The 23,800-nt window shown below is 40.6% G+C and overlaps 1 protein-coding gene across 1 annotated transcript in view; it reads right to left on the bottom strand.

The window, feature by feature from the left end:
* LOC122807260 (plexin-A1-like) overlaps window positions 1-23,800 on the bottom strand; it is a 2,134,283-nt gene that overhangs the window by 139,203 nt on the left and 1,971,280 nt on the right. The gene's annotated exons all lie outside the window — the stretch shown is intronic.

Genomic DNA, 23,800 nt, shown 5'->3' with positions numbered 1-23,800 from the left:
TTGTTGCATGTGTTTTGTTTTGAGGTGGTGGATTTTTGGATGTCTGCTTTGGGAGCCTCTGTTGTTTTGGTAAGTTTTTTATTAGAGCCTCCGAGTATGTCTTTGTGTTTTTATGTGTTTGGTTTGCAGTTGTGGTAGGTCTATGTGGGACTGGGATTGTTGTGTGTGTGGTTGCCATCTCCTCCTGTCTGGTCATGCCAGCCCTGAGTTGAGAGAGTTCAGCCTCCAGTTTGGCTATATAGTTGCATCTCTCACATGTATTTGTGTTTGTTGGGAGGAGGAGAGTGTTGTCTGTGTACATGAGACAATTGTAGCATTGTCTCAAGATGCCCAGATTGACCAGCTGAACTGGAGACGACACCAGTAATCTACCACTCGACATGCTAGAACAGTATAAGGGAGTGGTATACCTTTAAGGGAAGTGAGTATTCACAGGGGTGGTAAGTAGATGTAGTGCTTTACTTAGTACGAGAGTGCTTACTTAGTAGAGAAGTATTGAGAACAAGTGCTAGGCTTATAATACAGTGAGTAGTCCGGTTATACTAAGAGTAGAGCTTCCTTAAGGGAAAATTTGAAGAACAGACTTGGCGGAGCCAGAAAAAGTTTAACCGGTGCTGCGCTATGCGTACGACCGCGCAAAGCCGTGCAAACGTGGATTTTAAACAGTGAACTACAAAAGAGCTGGAAATGGTCCCAAACAACCAATTACAGCTTCTTGTGCTGAGGTCACAAAATATTGTTTCCTTCCAATCACTGGTGCAGCCTGTTAGAGTGCTTTTACCAAGCCTTCAGCCAATCTTGTAAACACTGCTATTTCTTCATTGTTCACAAGAACTTTTCCAATACTAACCTGCTGTGAAAAGCAGACAATGTTAACCTAATGAAGTGGTTTTAACACTTTTTTTAACTTAATTTTAATATTTTTATTATTCTTGTTCATCTATGCTGTATATTAGCAAAAGCTTCCTAGTGAACAGAGGAAAAAAAGCCCAGTTTAAGCAAAGTTTCCTCATTGCTTCGGACAGTGCAGCCTCAGTTAATGCATATTTTATTTTTTTTCTATATAATTTCTCCCATGAGCATGTTGAACATTAAGCTTCCCCAACTAGACTCTGTTCTTTCATTTGCTCATCAGGGGAGTGAAAACCATGCAGACTGACCATTACATAGGTATCCATGGTAATTGATTGAGCCCTAAATGGCATCCAAATCTGAGGTCTTTCTAGAGGCCCTAACCCCACCTCCTGGTGAAGTGAATGCCTTCATCAGAGCAGGGACTATCTACTCCCTTCTACCTGTATATGCACTCACATTTGCGCACGCAGATAGGGGCTATCACCACCAATTTGGAAAGTCACAACTTGTATCCACACTAAATCCAGTTCACTTCATGCAAGCACCTGTTTGTACCAGAGCAATAAGGCCAGCCTGATAAAAGCCCTTGCACCCCCCCCCCCCCAGGATGGGATGCGTCAGCAGAACACTGCTCAAAGCCCATCTTCCTACATTTTCTCTTCCAGTGTTTAAAATTCTGTTTTGCACCTAAATTATATGGATCAGAGTCTGGGCTAATGCATATGTTATGTTCCCTTTTTTTATAATATAAAGCACTGAATTTTTTTATACGTGTCCTGTGCATTACTCTAAGTACTGTTATGTATTATTTTCCATTGAGAAAGTAGTACATTTCTGAACTGGATCTCAAAGATAAAGTATACATGGGAATGGGACATTATTTGGATCTCCAACTCTAGTTAAAAAAAAAAAAAAAAAAAAGTAGTCCAACATTTGCACAATCACTTTAAAATCACTATTTACTATGTATTAGGACATGTAATTTTATAATGACAGATCATCTACATCTCTAGAATAAAGTATGCTATTACTATAAAGCTCCAGAGCTATCAAAAAAATAGTTGTGTAAAATCTTACCATAACCATAGATGTCCTTCTCTTCCATGTTGTAGTATTCATACTGTGGGATTTCCAGCCCTCAGGCGACCCGACATCAGCTGCTATACAAAAGCTTAAGCCTGGCTGCTGTAGGTGTTTGGGATGTCACACTTAGGGCCATAATCCTTGTAGTATAAATGTGACGACACGCACAGACCTCAGAACTTGAAGCCCAGAGAAGAGACTATAAGGTCAAGAAAAAGCAAAAGCAAATGTCCTTGCAGGGCTTCAATGAGTGGCCTGCAGTAAAGGTATACCCTAGAGAAGATAGAGACTATCAGGGGGATGGAGGGTGGGAAGGAATACTGCAACATGGAAGAGGAGGACATCTATGGTTATGGTAAGATTTTACATAACTATTCTATGTCCTTCTATTCTCATGTTGCAGTATTCATACTATGAGAGAGTACTACAGCTAGGAGGAATGTTACGGGGTGGCAGAAGTGGAAGATTCTAGGAACCCTTGCAGGATTGCCCTGGCCCTAGAGACCTGGTACAGCTTGTAGTACCTGGTGAAAGTATGGACTGTGGACCAGGTGGCTGCCTCCATGATGGAAGTTGTGTCTAGTCCTTTCATGAAGGCCTTAGAGGTAGCCATGCCTCTGGTAGAATGTGCTCGCACTTCTTGAGGCAATGGTTTGTGGTGATGAAAGTAGCAAAAAAAGATGGATTTTCTGATCCAAGAGGAAATGTTTGTTTGCAGACTGCCTTTTCCAAGGCCCCTGGGATGGAAGGAAATGAACAGCTGGTCAGATTTTCTGAAAGACTTGGTTTTGGCCAAGTAGATCTCAGTTGCCTATGTACATCTAGGGAATGAAGGATCCTCTCCGCGGAGTTAGTAGGAGAGGGAAAGAAGGTAGGTAGGTGAATGGACTGGTTTAAGGAAAGTTCATTAACTTCTTTGGGCACAAAAGAGGGTTTAGTGCATAGGGAAACCCTGTCACTGTGGAGGGTGGTGTAAGGAGGGCAAGCCATCAGGGCCTGTAATTCAGACACTCTTCTAGCAGAGGCAGTGGCCACTAAAAGGATGGTTTTCCATGCTGTGCTGGCTGGCTCAAAAGGGGGCAGGGCAAGCTTTGAAGTTAAAATCCCAGGGGGGAGGAATGGGCTTTCTTGGTGGTCTGATGTGTAAGACCCCTCTCATGAAAAGTTTTACATCCAGTCTAGAGAGAAGAGGTGGCTGTAAAGGCAAGCACGCAAAAATGGCTGAGGGAGACTTTGACACAAGAGTAAGCTAGGCCCTCCTTAATGAGTCTGCAGGTATAGTTCAGGATCAGGGGAAGCTCTGCTAGAAAAGGGTCCTTGTTTCTCAGAGAACACCATTTTGAGAATCTCTGCCATTTAAACAAGTAGTTTTTTTCTAGCTGTTGGTTTCCTGGCCTCCCTCAGGACAGAGAGCACGTCTTTTGAGTAGTGTTGTCTAAAAGGGATCAAAAGTTGATTACCCACAGAGTTAGTTGTAGTAAAGACAGTTGTGGGTGCAGGAGGGAATCCCTGTTGCTGAATTAGTAGGTCCACCTGGTGGGGTAACTTGTGGTGATTGCCCTTGGCTAGTGAAAACAAAAGGGGGAACCAGTGTTGCCTTGGCTAACAGGGAGTCACCAGCAAGATTTTTGGTTGTTCCTTCTTGATTTTCAGAAGGTCTCTTTGAATTAGAGGGAAGGGCAGGAAGGCATAGAGGAACATTCCCTGCCATGAAAAGCTGAAGGCATCCACTCTCCATGCTAGAGGTGAGCGAGTCCTGTTGCAAAATTTGCTCAGTTATCTGTTCTGGGGGGAGGCAAACAGATCCAGTTGTGGTGTGCCCCACTGGTGGACTAGGTGTAGGAAGGTATCCATGTGCAACATCCATTCATGTTGCAGAGATGTGGTTCTGCTGAACAAGTCCGTTCACTTGTTTTCCTGAGAGGGGATGTATGAAGCTTTCAAGAGGAGGTTGTGTTTTGCTGTTATTTCCCAGATTAGCAGGGTAATCCGACATAACCTTTGTCCCTCCTTGTTTGTTTAGGTACCACATGACAGTCGTGTTGTCTGTCACAATGTGCAGCAATCCTGGTTGCAGCATGGGAAGGAAGACTTTTAGAGCTAGGAGGACAGCAGTCATCTCCCTGACATTGATGTGCTGTTTTTGCAGGGCAGGAGACCAGCACTGTTGTACCCTAACCCTGCAAGGTTGCTCCCCATCCTAGGTCTGATGCATCTGTGTGCATAGACTGGGAAGTGGGAGGGAGTTGAAGAGGAATTCCCTGGTTGCTGGAAACCTGCTGAATCCACCACTTCAGCTCTAATTTTAGACAGGGCAGAAGGGGGGATGAGTTTGTCTAGAGGTTGTTGGCTCTGGGACCACACAGTCCCACTGGAATTGCCTCGTGCATCCTTGCTAGTGTAAGCATGGGAATGGTGGCAGCCATTAGGGCTATAGTTTGGTGAAACTGTCTTGCAGTGAGATGTGATTCTGTTAATAGACTTAGAAAATGGGAGGAGAGGGGACTGTACCTTGTCTAGAGGTAAGAAGGATCTGATTAGATCTGTTCTGATTCTGCACCTTAGGAAAACCTTGTCCTGTTGTGGGAGGAGAGAGGATTTTTGGAGGTTGAGAGTGAAACCCAGGTTGTTTAAAAGTGACATGGTGAATTGGAGATTTGCCCGAAGGGTGGATTGTGATTCTGCCAAAATGAGAATGTCGTCCAAGTAAGGGTAGATTTGAATTCCCTTGGTTCTGCAGTAGACGATGGCTGGGGCCAAGCACTTTGTAAAAACTAAGGGTGCCGTAGACAAGCCAAAAGGCAATGCAGTAAATTGAAAACGAGAAGAGGGCCCAGAGAAGTGCAGGAACTACCTGTGGGAAGGTTTGACTGGGATGTGCAAGTAGGTATCCTTTAGGTCCAGGGTAACCATGAAGGCTTGAGATGGAATGAGGGGAATAAGAGTTTGAAGGGAGAGCATCTTGAAAAAGGAAACCTGTAGGAACAGGTTTAGGTAAGAGGTCTAGGACAGGTCTCCAGGGGCCATCCTTTTTTGGGACAAAGAAGAGGCAGGAGTAGAAGCCTCGTCCCTCCTGACCTGATGGAACTGGTTCTATTGTTCCTTGGGAGACTAGTTCCTGCAGGATGGGAGGAAGTAGAGGGAGTTGATTTTTTGGAGGGAAAAATTTTTTTATTGGTGTAGGTTTTTCTTTCCAGGAAAGAAAGTATCCTTTTTGGATGATGGAAAGAACCACTGATCTGTAGTGATGGTTCTCCAAAAAGGGAGGCATTGGGTAAGCCAGGCAGACAGGGGCACCTGAGCAAGGCAGTCACGCAGAGGAGGGTCCCCTTCTGTCTGGAAAGGGCTGTTTGTTGGAGGATTGTGGTTGAGGGGGTCTGGGATAAGGTTGTCTCCGAGATCCCCTATGTGGTCTGGCAGTAGAGGGGCAAGATGTGGAAGTGGCCCTTCTTACAAAGGATGGTTTGGCTGGGTAGTTCTTGTAATATTTGGGCAGTGAGGATACCTTCAAGTGCTTAATGTCCTGCAGTTCTTTGCTTTTTTCTTGCAAGTTTTTAAAAAGTTCTGTGGAATTTTTGCCAAATAAAAGTTTGTTATCCAGAGAAGCATCCATGATCTTGGCTTTAAAGTCATCTGTCAGAGATTATAGCCTGAGCCAGACATATCTGAGCAAGGTGGAAGCAGTGGCAGCAGATCTGGCAACTGCTTCTGTAGCATCATAACTGCAGCAGATAAGAGTGTCTGGCTACTTGGGTGGCCAGTGACAATTTGGAGGAAATGTCAGATTTGGCTGGACAGTCCGGAGTGGTAGCCAACAAGGTGGAGGCCCGAGAAACTAGGTCTAGGGCATACTTCACCATGTGGGTTTGGTAGTTTATAGACCTGAAAGCTAGGGTAGAGGAGGTGTATACCTTTCCCCCCATCCTGTCCATGGTTTTGCAGTCTTTATCGGATGGCAGTGGGGAAACAGAAGGCAATTGCCTAGCTTGTCTGTCTGGGGATACTGCAATAACAGCTGGGTTGGCCAAAGGTGGCTTTATGAGGAACTTGTAGTCACCAGGGACCTTTTAAAAACCTATCCAGCCTCTTAGGGGCAGTCATTGAGAATTTGGGTTCTTGGAAACCGAAGTGAAGGCATCCAAGAAAGTTGCGAGTACTGGAGGGATGGCTGAAGGAGAAGAGGAGTCAAGCTGTAGAAGCTCAAAGTATCTTTTCAGAGACTAAAGAAGTATCCCACTTGAAATGCGCTTTCATTTTTGAGATAGTCTCCCCAAATGATAAGCCCTCAGGTGGGGAGTCCCCTTCAACAGAGTCCTCTTCAGGTGAGTAATAGTCTGTGGGAGAGGAAATCTGTGAAACATAGGAGACAGATTCCTCAGAGGAAGAATAAGACTGTTCTGGGTTTCCCTGGATAACTGTAGGCTGAGTAGATGCTAAAGACAGGGAGGAGTAATAAACCAGCCTAGGACTCAGTACAGGGATGCTGGTGGGAATAGGGTCTGCAGGCCTAAGAGCCATGAAGGCCTGCATCAAGGAGAATGTGAAGGACTCCCAGTCTGGGGCTGCCGGAGGCGTCCGGCTCAAGTATTTAGTTTTCTGCTTCCTTTTAGAAGGAATGTGCATATAGGTGGGTAAGGAAACCGAGGCCTGTGCTGGAGTAAGAGAGGTCTCATTTGGCTGGTCCAGTGATGGTTCCTCCTTGACGTCGGTTATGACTGACGTCTGAGTAAACTCCACTGACATGCTGTCCATGGGTACTGCCATGGCCTCTTCTACAATAGCCGTCAGAACAGTCAGAGTAATTGGGTGTCCTTCAGCCCCTAGAATGGTAGTTGGGACATCTGAAGGCGGAGCAGCATCTGGAGAAGGCCTGCAAACCTTGGCCTTCTTCCGTGGTTTGACGTGGGTGGCCAACTTGGGATACAGCCTAAGGGAGAGGCATTTAAGCCTTTGGTTTAAAATAGATTTAACGTGGACAGATGGCTGCGTAACATCTTGGGTACAAAAGATTAGCAAATAGAGCAGGCTTTGTGGTCGTGGCTCCTTACCTAAGCAAAAGACACAGTGGTCATGGGAGTCTTTGTGCAGAATCTGGCACCCACAACTACATTTCCTCTTTTTCTCCCACATCGGCTAGAGAAAAAAACTACAGCAACCAAGCTAAAGCTCAAGTATGAAAAGGCAAAAACCCCAAAAGGGTACTTATCTTTAGATGTCTTCAGACGTAGGAGTGAAGCAGTCAAAATAAATGTCATCTGCGGCTGAAAAGTTCTGGGGTATGTGTGTGTCAACGTCACATTTATACTCCAAGGTTTATGGCCTTACCACGCACCTACAGCAGCCATGCTTAAGCTTTTGTATAGGAGCCGACGTCGGGTTGCCTGAGGGCTGGAAATCCCACAATATGAATACTGCAACATGGGAATAGAAGGACATCATAGCATTATCTGTAATCTATTTTGCTGATAAAGCCACAGAATGCAGGTCAGTGGGCAGACGGGGAGATGAAGGAGTTTGTCATGTGTTGGTAATAAGGAGGTGTTCCCATCTTTTCTCCAACCTTCCCCTTCCCTCCCTATCATAACCATATAGGCATTCAGCAGAGAAATACAACACTAGGCTGAAAAATACCCTGGGCAATAGGTACTCCAACATCACAGTGGCATGTCTGTGGTTAGCCTCTACCTCACCTGTGGAGGAAGAAAGATGTAAACCACCTCCAGACTCAGTGGATACATTAATAAATGATGGAAGAACTCTCAGACCAACATTAGTTACAATAGGTTGTGATAACTCTAACGAGTAACATGAGACACGTAACTGCAAGATCAAAATGAAGAACCATACTCACTACAAAATCATGCAGTTGTTAATAAAATTCACTTTACTCTGTATGTGTTGTAAGAATGGAATGCTGCCCGAATACTCGTACGGAATCCTTACAACAAATAATTTATAGCAAAATTAGAGCATCCAAGTACTTTTTGGTACTATGCATGCATTGCATAATAACACAGCAATGAAATCCAGTAGCTTTTACCTTAGCCAATGACACAAAGAAAATAACTTAATTACACATTCTATACAGAAATAGAATATTTCATTACAACTATTTGCACTTTAGTTTACCTCATATAATTTTCCTACTTTCCTCATTTTCAGTTCTTGATCTACTCCTACTTCTCTACTACCAACATCACATTCTCTCTAGTTCTCTCCAGTCTCATTTTACTGCACTGGAAACCCTACATTTAGCAACTGTTCTGTTAATATTATACCAGTGAGTACTGCTGGTTTGTTCAACATTTGTTTTAATCAACTGCATTTAGCTGACTATACAGATAATCAACAATTGTGCGGGATTGACAATCCCAGGTGGGGGAATATTCCCTTTCCCCAGGGATTGTCTGATCTCTGAGTCTGTATACTTGCCTACCTCCCAGCAAAATTTTTTTTTTAAATGTTATGCTTGTATGCACCAAGCTTGCTTCTCAGAGCATGCATGGCAGACGTTGACTTTTCCATTGTCAAGGCAGCGTGGCTTACCTTTTGGTTGTCGACTTTCGTCTTTGTCAACCAACCAAAAATAAACCATACCAGCATTCTATGCAAGCTGATGAAAGAAGAATGTTGTGCGAGTAACAACGTTGTAAATTTATCTAATGTTTCTTTGGACTATGTGCAGTTGTGTGTTCTTAACAAGGGTTTGAAATTTATACCAACAACATTACCCAGGTTGTATGTTATTAAAATTGAGATTTTTAGAATGTGTAGAAAATTACATTTATTAAACCATTTCTCAAAAAATACTAATGGAGATGGTTTTGATTGGAATTTATACAGTAATTTAAGTGAAGATAGTAATGATGCTGATGAGAGTTTTTATACATGTGCATCAGATTCAGATGATCTAAATGCCTATTGTTATTTAGATACTTCTTGTGTTAACCACAAACGTGATTTTATTCCATCATATACACATGAAGGTGTTAAGCAATTTTCCGTTATGGAGACTTTTTCTTTGGAAAGAGCAAATAATGAGTTTATGGAAAAATAAAGACTATTTCCTATAATTTACCTAAAATTGAATGGAATGCCTTAAAAAACTTGGGCAACAAAGGGGAGTTGTTTTTAAGCCCTCGGATAAGGGCATCAAGTTAGTTGTTATGTTTATTAATCAATACATGCAAATGTGTCTTGACCATCTTAATGATGTGGCTACTTATGGAAGAGTCCCATTACAAGAATATGTTAGTACAAAAGAGAATTTTCAGGTTCTGTTATTCAAAGGCTAAAGACTAGGATATTTTACTAAAAATGACATAAGGAAGAAACTTTATAATGAAAATAATTATACTGCATGTTTTTATTGTCTCCCTAAATTGCATATGAATATGCAAAGACCACCTGGTAGAATGATTATTTCGGCATCTATTTTTTTTTTAAAAATAGGTATATTCCTTCATAATTATTTATTATCATATATGATGAAGTTACCTTCATTTATTAAGGACACCTGATTTTTTACAAAAGTTAGAGAATGTAATGTGGACTGAAGGGATGTACTGGAATTCTATAGATGTCAAAAGCTTATACACTTCTATTCACAATAAGGATAGTTTGGAAGCTTTGCCATTCTTTTTAGGGGACAGCCCAGTTAGTAGTTATATAATTGAACTGGTGGATCTTTGTTTAAGTAATAATTATTTTGATTTTTGTGGAGACATTTATCGACAGAAAATAGGTAGAGCCATGGGGGCTTCTTTTGCCCCATGTATATGAATGAACCTATTTATGGGCAGATATGAAACTGAATATTTATATAGGCATCATTTTTTTATTCAACGTGTTGTTTTGTACCAAAGGTTTATAGATGATTTCGTTTTTTTGTGTAAAGGAGGTATAGACATGGTTCCTTCCTTTATTAAGGATTTGGATAATAATGGATTTGGCATCAAGTTTGATGGACTCCAGTGTGGTGAGTCAATAGTTTTTTTGGATGTAGTTTTGACAGGAGTGGTTGGTAAAAGAATAACAACTAGGTTACGTAGGAAATTTATGACAGTGATCATTTTTTGCATAAAACTAGTTGTCACCCACCCCATTTATTGACCTCTCTCCCTTATGGAGAATTATTGACCATATATAGGCTATACAGTAATAATGTAGGAGTTGTATGAAGAAATGTGTACAATTAACATGTTTTTAAGGCGAGACTACTGTTTAAGTGATATTAAGGAAGCTTTAGACAAGTTGAATTGTACACTGTCTAATGAAAATAAAAACAATATTGTAAATAATAGAGAACGAATTGCCAATAATAGTTTAGTTATTAGTAGTGGGATAAAAGCAAAGTCTATTTGTACACAAGATTTTATTGGTTACTTTGCATAATATTTTTTCTAATAAGCAGGTGAATATTATTAAACAACTGTGGCGTTTTTTGTTCGAGTTTAAGGAATTTAAAAATGTATTATGTACTTATCCTATTTTTTCTTTTTCAAAAGGAAGAAGCACATAATAAATGTATTAAACCTGTGGTCAATTTGTGTAGATAATTAGTACTTAAGGGTACTTTTGCCTGTTCTAAATGTTCAGTGTGTAGTTATGTAGTTGATTTTTTTTACATATATTAATGGATTTAAATTTTATCCTAAAAGTCATTATAGGTGTTCTAGAAATAATGTAATATATGCTCTTAAATGCCCCAGCAGTCTTTTTTATATAGGCGAGATGAAAAGAGCCTTTAGAATTAGACTGCAGGGACCAAAAGATCCCAAAAATGACTAATCCTGTAGCTATGCATTTTAAGCAAGTTCATAACAGTGACACACCTTTGCTTAAGGCCAGTATTTTAGAACAAATTAATTGTGATGTAGATAATTCAAATGTAGAAATTAAATTATTGTATAAAGAAAGTGTTTATATTTTAAATGTTTGCATTTTAAATTCAAGTGGGCTTAACACTGAATGCACATGGAAAGTTTTAATTTAAATTTTACTTGAATTATGTGATAAAACCTCCAATCAATTAAACACATTTAACTAACATATAAGGATTATAGGTATGTGTTTTACTTTGTACTCCTGGAAGGCACTAGCTGCCGAGGCGCTAGAGTGTTTCATTAAACTCTTGTTTTGTGGATCACACTGGCTCTGTTCTTTTCATGTGGTATTTGATACTATGCAAGCTTTTTAAGCTTTTTCTATTCATTTCCTGGATTTTCATCCTGATTAATCCTTGACCAATGGCCATCCTGCTCTCAATATCAGTAACAAACCACCCACATTTTTCTTTGAGATAAACAGATTTCCAGGGCCGTAGTAAATCTTTTTTTAGTCTGCAAATGAAAAGGGTACTTGAAAGCGTAATCTCATTTTATTCCCAGTCACTAATACAGTTTGCTGGATGAGTTTCAAAATGCATCTCCTTTTCTTTAAAAGTGCTGCTAGGGCAAGATGTCCCTGGGGAAATGTTAGTCCAGCTGTAAGGCATGCAGAAGAGCATTTTTCCACCCAGAATGGCTTTCTAATCTTAAACTCACCCGATGAATCCAAACTTCTAATGTAATCAGGCCTTTGACCCTCCATCCATAAATACATTGCTACAAGACTGCTTTGGTAGAAATTTAACCAGGCTACAACACGACTTTTGCTTGGGAACAATGACAACTGCCTATCAACTTATTATTTATTTGTTTTATTTTACATTTGTTGACCAGGATAGTCCGACTGGATACATGTCCATTGTCAGCGGAGGCCCGGGAAGAAAAGATGCAAACATACAGACAAAAACATACATGCATGCTAAGGGTATTATAAAGTCAGAAAGGTTTGGCATTCAAAATTGCACAATTTTAACGGGGAAGAAAAGCTCCAATTGTGCAGATGAAAACATACACACATGCGAAGCAAATATTACAAGTAAGGTGTGTCCCACTAGGGGGATTCACAATTTTAACAGTGTGTAATAGAATACAAAAATATTAAACAGGTGGATTACAGCAACAATTTACAAAGTAATGTACAGAACAAGAATGACACTGCAAGCATTTGTGAGCAAGAAGCTAATACAGTACTGTTAAGGTAGGGAGTTGTTATGGAGATTAATCGGGGTTGGTACATGGACAGAGCCAGTGCCTTTTATAACACTGTTTGAGGCCTTTTTTACAGAGGCTTAGAGAGAGTTCCAGGGTAATGTCCACTGGAAGTAAGTTCCAAGCTTTGCCAAACAGAGCTGGCAAACAGAGAGTCTCCAACTGAGTTATTAGCTTTCAATGTTTGGACTAACAGCTTGTTGGATGAGCGTAATGGTCTGGAGTTACTGTATGGTTTTATAACAATTTTAAGTGCGGGGGTGCTTTCAGGTTGGTTGAGAATATTATGTGCTACTATTAGCTGATTGAACTGAAGTAAGCTTGGCAGTTATAACCACCCTAGGAGACTGAGGTTATGGCATTGATGTGTCCTATATGTTGATCCGGTGGCAAATCTGGCAATATGGTGGTAACAGTGGGAGAGTTTGGTAAGCTCTGATTTATTTAGGTTACAGAGTATACGGGAAGCATATAGAAGGGTAGAGAGAAGATGAGAGCGGGCAATTGCGATCCTAGCTATTGGGGTTAGAAAAGGTTTATTTCTATATGAGCCGAGCTTCTTATTGACGGTTTTGATAGTCTTGTTGATGTGCAGGTTGAATTTGAGATTATCAACTATTAACCCTAAGAGCCTAGTGTGGCTATCTGACAAAACAGAGGTACCATTGTTTGATGTTATAGTAAAGGAAATTGGGGTGGACCTACACGTGGGGGTAGACAGTAACAGTTTGGTCTTACTGGGATTCAACAGAAGACGGTGATTAGAGAGCCGATCTCCAACTGTGTTAAATGTATTCTGGGTTAAGGTTTGCAGGGCTGTTGGGGAGGAGGCTGAGCAGATCAGAGTGGAGTCGTCTGCGTATTGGATGCAGGTTGCATCTGGGATGGCAGTGTGTAGGTTACTGATAAAGATAGAAAAGAGTAGAGGACCTAAAATAGAGCCCTGAGGAACTCCAAGGGTGAGAGGTAACAGGGTGGATAGTTTGCACTGCCATAGTACTGCTTGTTGTCTACCACTCTGATAGGATTGGAAGCACTGTATAGTATGGTTGTCCAGGGAAATAGATTTCAGAGAGTGGATGAGTAATTGGTGGTTGACCATACCAAAGGCCTTTGAGAGGACTAGGAAGAGGGCTGATGATAGCAAATTATTATTTCTGTTTAGATATATGGCATTGGTGAAGGAAAGGAGAGCGGAGGTGGTGCTATGATGTGGCCTAAAGCCATGCTGAGAGACAGCCAGTATTTGGTTCTGAATGAGATGGTATATAATTTGTTTGTGGACGCACTCTTCCATTATTTTGGCCAGTGGTGAAAGAATGGCGATGGGTCTATAATTGGACAATTCCGTAGAACTTCCACCTTTGTGGAGTGGGATAACATGGGATATTTTCCAGATAGGGGGAAAGAACAGACTGTTAGGGACCTGTTGATCAGGATAGATATGGGAAATGCTATGGCATCTGCAGCAATGTTTAAGAACTCTGCTGGGAGAAGGTCAGCAGATAGGGTGGTGGGCTTCAATTTTTTTGATAAGTGATTGGATTAGAATGGTAGAGACAGGTTGGAAGTTAAAGGGTGGATGAGTAGTGGGTGTGTTAGTGGTGGAGTTAGAGTGTATGGGAGTGAGCTGGTTAGCAACAGACTGGATTGTTTCAGTGAAGAAGGTATTAAAGGCACTAGCGATGGTCTCGGGGGTTTTCTGGGTGTAGTTTGTTGGGGTTGGAGTGGTAGATTGTTCTGGATGAAGAAGCTGGTTTACACCTGCCCAGAACCTTTTGGAATTGTTTTGGTGTTTTTGCTGCAGGCTTTGGTAGTAGCTTTTTTTGTCTTGCTGAATGGATTTTTTTGTATAATTCCTAAGCTGACGGTATTTTAGTTGGTAGAGAGGGGCTTTAGCTGCTCACCAGATGGCCCAGGCCTTATTTCTAAGTTTGATTTTTAATTTGGTTTCCTCTGTGAGCCATGCGCTGTATTTGTTTTAGTTTTAATATTACGTGATGGGGCATGGGAGTCAAGGATGTTTAGGAATTTAGTATTAAAATATCCCACTTTCTCTTCCAGTGGTATATGTTTTAGGATTGACCAGTTGACTGAGTTAAATTCATTTTGGTAATTTACAGGATTAAAGTTCTTGGCATTTCTGACTGTTTCATAGGTGGCCTGATGGGAGTTCTCACTACTTCAGTAGATCAAACATATTACAAATTCGAACCACATATGGCCGAGACCATATGTTCGAACTTGTAATAGTTCAAAAACTGAAGTAAAAAAACAAAACAAAATTAAACGTCTGTAGCAGGGGGATACACCCCCCCCTGCATCCCCACACCTCCCTTACTTAAATATACCAACTCCGAGATCGCACTACATTGCGGAAACTGGAATCTTCCCGTTCTGCACTGTACGGAGATCTCTATTCAGTCCGATCGAACATTTACAAGTTTGAACATATGGTCTCGGCCATATGTGGTTCGAACTTGTAATATGTTTGATCTACTGAAGTAGTCCCATATATATATATATATATGTATATATATATATATATATATATATATATATATATATGTATATATATGTATATATATGTATACACATAACACACACACAAAAATATATATAGTTTTCAATATTCATTCAGATTATGGTAGACTACTTCAGTAAGTGACCACTGCACCATTCAAAGAAAAGTAATTACAATAGTGTTGTTTAATTAATGGGAATTACTGCATCAAAGTGATTTTGTTTTACATACCACAACAGAAAATAGAAAAATAACATACTATCTTTGTGATGCTTTAATACTTTAGCTCCTTGGCTAATACCTTCAAAGAGTAGGACTTTTTTTGTTTTCTCAAATTGGACAAATTACAAAATTTGTATTTAACAACAGATCAAACAGACATGGTCCAGAGGAACTGAGGAGGAAGATAAACATTTGATAAGGAAATAATGTGTAGCTTCTCTACAATGTAATATATATCACAAATGATAGAAGTGGTGCTAATGTAAACTGACATCAAACTAAATCACAATATGTATGCAAATGGAGCACTGTTACGAAGTAAAGTGCTGATATTTGTCAAATAAAAGCAATGAGCTCAGATAGACAGGCACTGGTTTGGACAGGGAAGGTGCATCCTTTTTAAACCACACAAATGTACTTACGATGAAATGTGGCAGGGGAAGGTTCAAGAGATAAACAGAATCTAGGACTCTGTATGCAGTTACATAAAGAAAACAACAACCATACAAACAATTGTATTTATAAAGTAGCAGAAAGTATTCCGAAAACTAAGCCAGTGCAGGAATGGAGAAAGGCGATTTTACCAACTGATATGTCTGAAAGTAGGAGAATACAAAAAAGGCAAGGGTATGCAATTTGCAGGAAGAAATTGGCAAATGAACCAAGGTATTGGGAGCAAATAAATCAGGAGGGAAAAATAAATGGGTGGGATGAGGTTAAGCAGATGTCTGGACTGTGGAGGTTAGACTGCTTCCATTCAGGAATTGATGGCAGAATACAGTCAGATAGAAAAAGGACAGGGAGTCATAAGTGAAAGTCAAGCGGAGTCTGGAATGGAAGTTGCTGTTAAGAGGAGGACAATTAGTAGGGCACATAAAACATTGCTGCTAACTATAAGAACCAGTCACAGAGGGTTAGAAAAGACTGAGAAAGAGAATGGAAAGGCAAAATTTACTTGGCTCTCCCTGTATGTGCATTTCCTGTTCTACCTAGATAAGACAAGGCAAAACAACCTACAGTACCACCTTCTAACTATGAGAATCCTGTTACCACAGAACATTTGCACCACAGTGACAAAACTATAAACTATTATAGCCTTTGGGTAAGCAGCCTAGCAGTTTACCACACAGAATTAAAGCTACAGGTTGCAAACAAGCTTCATCCTTTAGACCAAGGTTTGATTCCCTCTGTCTCTATCTGTACACTGCAGAACTCAGAGAAAATGCATTTAACTAGGTAGAGTACACCTAGGTTTGCCAGCTTTCTTTGTGGCTAAAACCAGACTAAGGTCATGCCCCTTGCATCACCCATAACTCCACCCGTTCTCACCCCCTCTCTCATCCATACCACACCCATTTTGTGACATCATCATGACATCAGCTGGTGGGAACGCCCTCTTTTTCTGTTCCGGATGCCTGCTTTCAGCCAATTTCTCCCCAGTTGCCATAAACACTGTTAAAAACTCTCACTCTGCATACTGTCTTGTGCTTTATTCTACAGTGATTACAGATATTTGGATTTAATTTAAAACATTTATTTCAAATTTTATACCACAAACTACTGATACACATTTGCTAAACAAAGCAATACAGTCTCACAATAAAAACAGACTTAGCATTAAAACTACTCTGCCTTTAAATCTCACATTCACCTAAACAGCACTGCACATTGTTTTCCCAAGTTTAGGATGATAACATTTTAAAATGTTCTAAGAAATGACAGTATTAACAACAATCATATCTTACATCAATAACACAGACCTGAAAATGTATAGCATGGTCTGAAAATATATGATTAGTATAAAACAATACATAATGACACAATTGGTCTTGCAGCTTTTGAAAAATGAACCTATGCCTTTTATAGAAAGCTACAGAGCATATGCTTAATGTGGACAACTAATGGATGGTCAGAAACTAGCAGGGTCATCAGTTTACATAGCTTTGCTATACCAATCTCAGCTCTGTATGTCACAAATAACAATTAACCACAGCGTGTGTTGAGGCATTTGGCCGGGCTTGTATGTGCTTTCGGATCACTGTGGGATTGACAAAAGTAAAGATGACAATATTAGAGATGGAATTACAGTCGGGCTGGCTAATGCTGAAGGGTCTCAAAAGTCACAGCTAGAGGCAGTGGCAGCTGGTGACTTAAAAGTAAGGAGGGCTGCAGGAAGCGACCTAATGAATGGGACTAATTGAAATGGGGTGGAGTTCTACTATGGTAGGCCATTGCTTGTGATCAGTCAATGGATGGGATTAGTCTGTTTTGTCCACAGACTGCCTTAGTATCCACTCATTATAGCCAATTCATGAATTATATACATCTCAAATATCTGTAACCAACAAGGTCAGCTTTAGGTGTACTGGAGCCCTAGATAAAGGATTTCATGGCCCCCCATTCTACACTGCTCCCCCATGGATCTCCCCAGTACCCATACCCTGTGCCTCTTCATTATGGCCCAACACCATCCAGATTAACTACTACTTTATTTTTTTTTCACAGTATCTTTCTTTTTAGGCTTTTCTTTCATCCTTTTAACACATCCCAACTGGCCATGACTCCAGTGTTATAAGTGTGGAAGAAGTAAAAATATGAAGCCAGAAGCGTCAGGGTCACTCGGGCCCCTTTTCATTGAATGATGGCCTGAACAAAAAATCCTAGGCAAGAAAACCGATTCAGGGTATTTTTTTTTCTTTCAAGGACAATTAAGTTGAGTTTAAAGCTTAATTTTTAAAATACAGATAATAGTAGCTCCCCCCAAAAATGGGATGAAAAATACTTTCAAGGATATGCAAATCGTATCTGGGAATAGTGCCTACCTCTCTACCTCTTCAGAATAGTTGCATTCTCTGTGTCCCTCAGATATTAAATTGAGATGAAAGTAAAATCTAAAATGGTCACAGGCATACATTACACTCCTGTGGGTCAAAAGGAGGAAACCACAGCCCCTGGGTAAAATCGACTGTTAGAGAAGTACACAGAAAGAATCCCATCCAAAATCGCAACCAAGGAACCAAAGTCTGTCAGACAACAATGCTTATTGAAGCATCACTGTGCCGGTGATCAGCTGCTATCACATACGGGTCTACTACCATAAAATGAAATTACACTACTTCGAAATTCAGTAGTAGTCCCACACTAATGCGAAAGAGCACTTTTGCGAACACCACTACATCGAACAGTTATGGACCTTAGGGTTATGGTGCGGGTCAAGGAAACTGAATAGCTAGTAGGGCTATCCACTTACCTTAACTCGTGCCCTAACCCTAAGGTCCGTGACTACCACACCGCAGTGGAGGACATTGAAAAAACAGGCTATATCCTCCACTGTGGTGCGGTAGTCATGGATTTTAGGGTTAGGGCTTGGGTTAAGGATAGTGGATAGCCCTACTAGCTATCCAGTATCCTTAACCCAAGCCCTAACCCTAAGGTCCGTGACTACCGTACCACAATGGAGGAAGTGGCCCGTTCATTTTAGCGGTGTCCGCAAAAGTGCACTTTCGGTGAAGTGCACTTTCGCATTAGTGTGGGATTACTTCTGAATTTCGAAGTAGTGTAATTTCATTCTATGGTAGTAGACCCATCACATACATCTTACCTGGACTGCCACGGCCCAACAAACAGCACCCATACCCAGCAATTAAAGCTGCATATATTGACTGTGTTAATTTCACACATTTATTGACTGTAATAAAACAGAAAAAAAAAAAAAACAACAACAATTGCTTGCAGTTATTTATTTTAACATGCAAACCCGAACACACGCACACACACGTACACACAAATGTGACCATCAACTACAGCCCCTTGCATGTCTAGGACTGTACATCACATAAGCTGCTTAATTCACACTACATAATTGCAAAGAAAATCAGTAATGAAACCTCTAGGTAAGTAACATATCACCTCAGAATGAAGCACGTGTCCCTTGTCACCCTATCTAAATTTGAAGGGAATGTAGCTTTCCAGTAAAAAGACTTTCCTCGTGTCTTCTATGTCTAAGTAGGTTCTCTCATGCTTCACTGGGAAACCTACTGGATCTCTAGTACAGTTTTCTGCTGAGGTTACTTATTTATATACATCCTTAATTTCATACTTGTGCTCATATATTAAACCCTGTAATCTTTATGTGCTAGCATATTATGTACGTGAGTGAACTCCATCTACTCCTTACACATTTTCAAACATTCTTACTGTTGGCATGGAAGGGCTGCTACGGTCACACTGAATTAGGTTGATTTTAACTCACTCTTGAGATAGCTTTAATAAGCTGTCATTCGGGCAGTAGCATCACTGGAATCATAGAGGACGCTTTTTTGATGTAAGCTCTGTTAGGAATGCATCTAGCACATTTGTGAGGCAGCATGTACATGAAGCCTTAGATGAGGATTACAGTTCTGGAACAGAATCTAATTTTTATAAATCTTTACACATTATGCCACTGCTACTACCTACCTTCATCAGATTAGAACTCATTTAAGAGACCTCTGAGGGACTCTCACTTGGGCAGCCAATATGGTTGCTTGTGTCCTTGCAGGCACCCCAGCAATGAGGACATTTACTTGGCCCATGCCTGTGGTTTGGGGGGGGGGGGGGGCATGTGACCTGCATTTTTGACAGGAATACAAGGCCTTCAAAATTCACATTCCCTTGCACTTGCTAAATGAAAGCTACTACCAATTACTTACTTGCCCCCATGTTGTAGACCTACCTCCTTCCTCTGAAAGAATGCAATAGCTTGCAATCAGCTCCGCAGCTCACCTCAGGGTGGGAATGCCCATTCTCACGCAAGCTCCATCAGGTGCCCAAGCCACTAACTGAACTTGGGTTGTCTGAGCCATAATTTTGACACTAATCCAGCATGCCCCCAAAACTGGCTGGAAGCCTTCTCATCCCAACCATCCCCCAAAAAATACCCTCAAACATAACTCCTCCAACTATTACTTGGAAGCATTTACTGGCTGCAATCACTAAAGCCAAGAACACAGCCTCAATATGTTCAGATAACATCCCAGGATGCCACCTGAAAAGTCTAAAATATGACTATCAGGGCCTGTGGAGTCATTATTTAACTACTGTCTTAAAACAGGCTTTATGCCACATGAATGGTGGACTGTAACAGTCACCACCCCTTCATAAGGAAGGACCTTAAACAGGTCCTGGAAACTATAGACCCATTAGTCTGACTAGTCAATTTTCAAAGCCATGGAAATGATCAACAAGGACACAGGAGACATCCAGACACTGGATCCATACCAATTTGGTTTTGTCAAAGGAAGGCGATGCTTACATTTGCTGAACTTCTCTGAAAAGGTCACTAAGGCAATGGATGAGGGGACAATGGTGCATACTGCCTGTCTAGATCTCACTAAGGCATTTGATACAATACCCCACTTGGACATTGCCTATAAACTTACAGAACTAGGTATACCCCTTTATAACATGCTGGATAGCTAGCTGGCTCACTGACAGGACACACTAGGTTAGAATTGGTGACACCACCTCCAAAGAGAGGCCTATCACAAGCAGAATCCCCTAGGACTCTGTGCTAGGCCCACTCCTCTTGGGCATCTACTTCTTTGATGTCAAAGCCAATGTCAAAAGAGTATGGTTAATCAAGCTCACAGATGATTCTCCCCCACAACAATCAGGAAGGTGTAAAACAGACAAACACTTGGTGCCAAACCCATGGCTTAAAACTCAATATCAAGAAATGCATTACAGTACCTTTGGGAAGTCTGCCACCCAGGGTAGCAATGTCATCAATAAAACACCCTTAAAAGCGGATTAACTAGTAGTTATAGATCTGGGAACATATGTAGATAGTAACCCAGCCTTTGAACAACATATCCAAGGTACTAAGAAAATACTTCTACGTTGCTCAGCTTATAAGCAGCAGCATGGCATCTAGGTCCACAGAGGTCATCATACCACTGTACTTGGGCCTTCACCAGACCCATCACAGTGTATAATGTCCCCTTCGGTATGTATCTAACTGGACACATGCAGCAAATAGAACGTCCACTAAGTTTCCTTACAGAAAGACTACAAAGAGTACACACTGTCCTACACTGATCGCCTCAGTGCCCTGTACCTTTACTTAGTATCATACAGACTTCTGACAGCTGATCTTTGCCTGGCATACAAAGCATCCCTGGATCCCACTTTGATAAACCTTTTGCACATCTGTAAAACAAACAGCACAAGAACTACTAGATTAAAAGACCTACATTTTGCTTGCAAAATAAATAGGAGATGTTGGACAGACAGATATGTTTCTCAGAGAATTCCCATTCTTGGAACAGGCTCCCCACCCATGTGAAGCAGAGTTTCTCCTTATCCCTTTAAGTGCAACTTGGACCGATGGATGGGTAATCAGAAATTCACCCCTTGTCTGGCTCCTATGTCTCTGATGGACAAAGGCGGTCTGTAAATCACCCCCCTATAAATCACATTTGGGTTCCACAGCTAGGCTAATAAGGGCCGTTCTAGTTGTTAGCCTAGTATACACCTATGAACCTGAAATTTATATTTTGTGTCTTACTTTTTCATTTAAGCTACTCTGAAAAGAAATTAATTCCCTTTTATGTTAGTGGACTTTTATGTTGCTATTCCTTATACTTACAAGAGTTTTTCAGCTTAGTCTCTTCTCTACTGTGAGGTACCTTACACCTAATTTTCTATACGACAGACTCAATAAAATATTTTTTTTTATGTGAGGCATCAAACATTACCCTGAGCTAGACAAGTTTATTTTCCTGGTTATTTTCTGTAGATCATAATTCCAGGGGACCCCTGATTTATCTGGTATGCATACACCATGCTTAAATATTTCATTGCTGAGACAGCTGTACTGCAGCAGTCCCAGTATAATTTTTGTTTCTTTTCACAACAAAAACCTCTGCCAGTGATGTTAGCATGTTTCTTTAATTGATGTTATGGTTAATTTAGAAAAAAAAACATTTGGCAATTATCAAACATGATTCCATGCAGTGCGTCACATTACTAACAACTTATTTCAGGTAACTCAATGTAGGAAATATGCCCTCTAGTCAGTCCAAAGTCCACACTCTTGTATTCCAGATGTAGCCTCCTGGGCAAGTACAACTTGAAAGATGAAATATTTGATTTCTTACTTTATCTGGTTTCTCATGCAGGTTGTCCGATTCCTTGCTTGAGTGGCTTGTGTTACCCTTTTAGGATAATGTTATCCATGCAGTTATCACACTATCTACACCGATTTGTTGGGACTCAGAAAATTACTTTGAAGACACGACAGTCAAATGTCAGTGACACCTTAACATAGAATTTGTTCGAGCAACACAAGTATGATGACCCTTCATATTCTCTCCACCCCCCACCCCACAAACAAGAAATGATGGCTGTTGGGATTGAATAGGATTTATTTTTTCCTTTTAAGGCTTGTTGTAGTAGTATTTACTTCAAGAATTTCCATCAGAAAAAAAAAAAAAAAACAACTGGGAAATCAGAGCAATGAGCCAGTTTAGATGTCCTGCAATTACACAACCACATTAGACTGGCACTCAAATGTTACACCAATCTTTGTGAACTGATGAAAATTTCAATCTCTTACCCTATTCAAACATAATTTTCACAAACAGATGGGTAACTGCAAGTTCACTCTTGGGTTTAGCAACCCTGTCCCTCATAAATAGGGGGAATATGTAAATCTCCCAAACATATTGTTTGTCCCATTTCTGGGTTACTCATACAAAACATAAGGGGTAGAAACTACCATAGGAATGTAAAGGCTAGGCTCCATAAGTTCCTCACAGATCAATAGCCTACTAAGTACCCATGAACCTAAGAGGCATATAAAGTCTCCCAGGCAAACAATTTCTTACACCATAACTCACTGGAACAGTAACTGTTTGAAATGTCAGGACCTGCTAGAGTGACTACCGAAACATGGAGACTGAAAGACAGACTAATGTACTAAGTCTGAGATGGCCATTTCCCGGCATATTCCCTTTTCTTTGACATACAGCGATCTTGAGTTATAGGTTTGGGAGGGGGCAAAGGGGGTGTAGGAGGTCTTGCCACCTGAAAAACAAAAAAGGAAAAAGGTGATCATCAAGATTCACTCTTTTCCTGAGTTTTAGGTCATTTTTTTTTCTTTCGGCTTGTCGGCACTCAGCATTTCAAGTGCAGTTATTTCAACAGGAAGCCCTCTGGAACTGCAATGTGTTGGTCTGATAATTCACAATCTTGATATTGAAAGTGATTGAAGTGCACGATTTTTCTTTCTAACTCTATCTAGGGACACATTTTCTTTAACAAAAGGAAGCATGTTGAACACTGGAACAAATTTAAACCCATTAGTAGCCCATAATAATTGCTTGAGGCTCAAAAGACTTCTAGAGTCATCTTGGTCATGAGACAAAACCTGTCTGGTCTGTTAGAAACTGGGCACTGGGAATTGGTCACTAAAGGGATGGCTAGAGATCCAGGATGCTTATACTCAACAGATTTATAATTTTTGTCTTGAAAGAGGAAAGTTCCTGAATTTCAGTTGGGTGTTACACAAGAAGCATATAGATTTAGTGCTAATGGGCTACCAGGTTACAGCAAGTTGCATGCCATGGTAGTTTTTGTAATGAAGTCACAATATGCATCCTTCCTTTCTTATTTAATCACCAGCTGACACTATAAGCAACTCCCAAGACAGAGGATTTTTCTATTGAGGAAAAAGCCCAAATGGATTTCTACAAAACTGAAATGGTCTTTAGCAAACTTTTCACAACAAAAGCTTGGTTGCAAATTTTCAAATGTTTTTGGACCAGCACCTGATCCTTCAAATATACAAACCTTGGTATTTGTGATTCAGGCATGTACCTCCAAATAAACTACAACAACCCATTAGTAAAACATGTTCCTAGAATATCTGATCCTCAAGCACCCTTACCATAGTCAACCGAAAATCTGATGGTCAGTGAAAGCTGGAGGGTGGTAGTCTCCAAAGCCACACTCACCAAAACGTTTTAAAAACAATGGG

Source organism: Protopterus annectens, chromosome 7.part0 (genome assembly GCF_019279795.1).
Source record: "Protopterus annectens isolate FY-2018-M chromosome 7.part0, PAN1.0, whole genome shotgun sequence".
Taxonomy (NCBI): Eukaryota; Metazoa; Chordata; order Ceratodontiformes; family Protopteridae; genus Protopterus; species Protopterus annectens.
The sequence above is the reverse complement of the archived record's forward strand: the minus strand, read 5'-3'. Positions and strand labels throughout refer to the sequence as shown.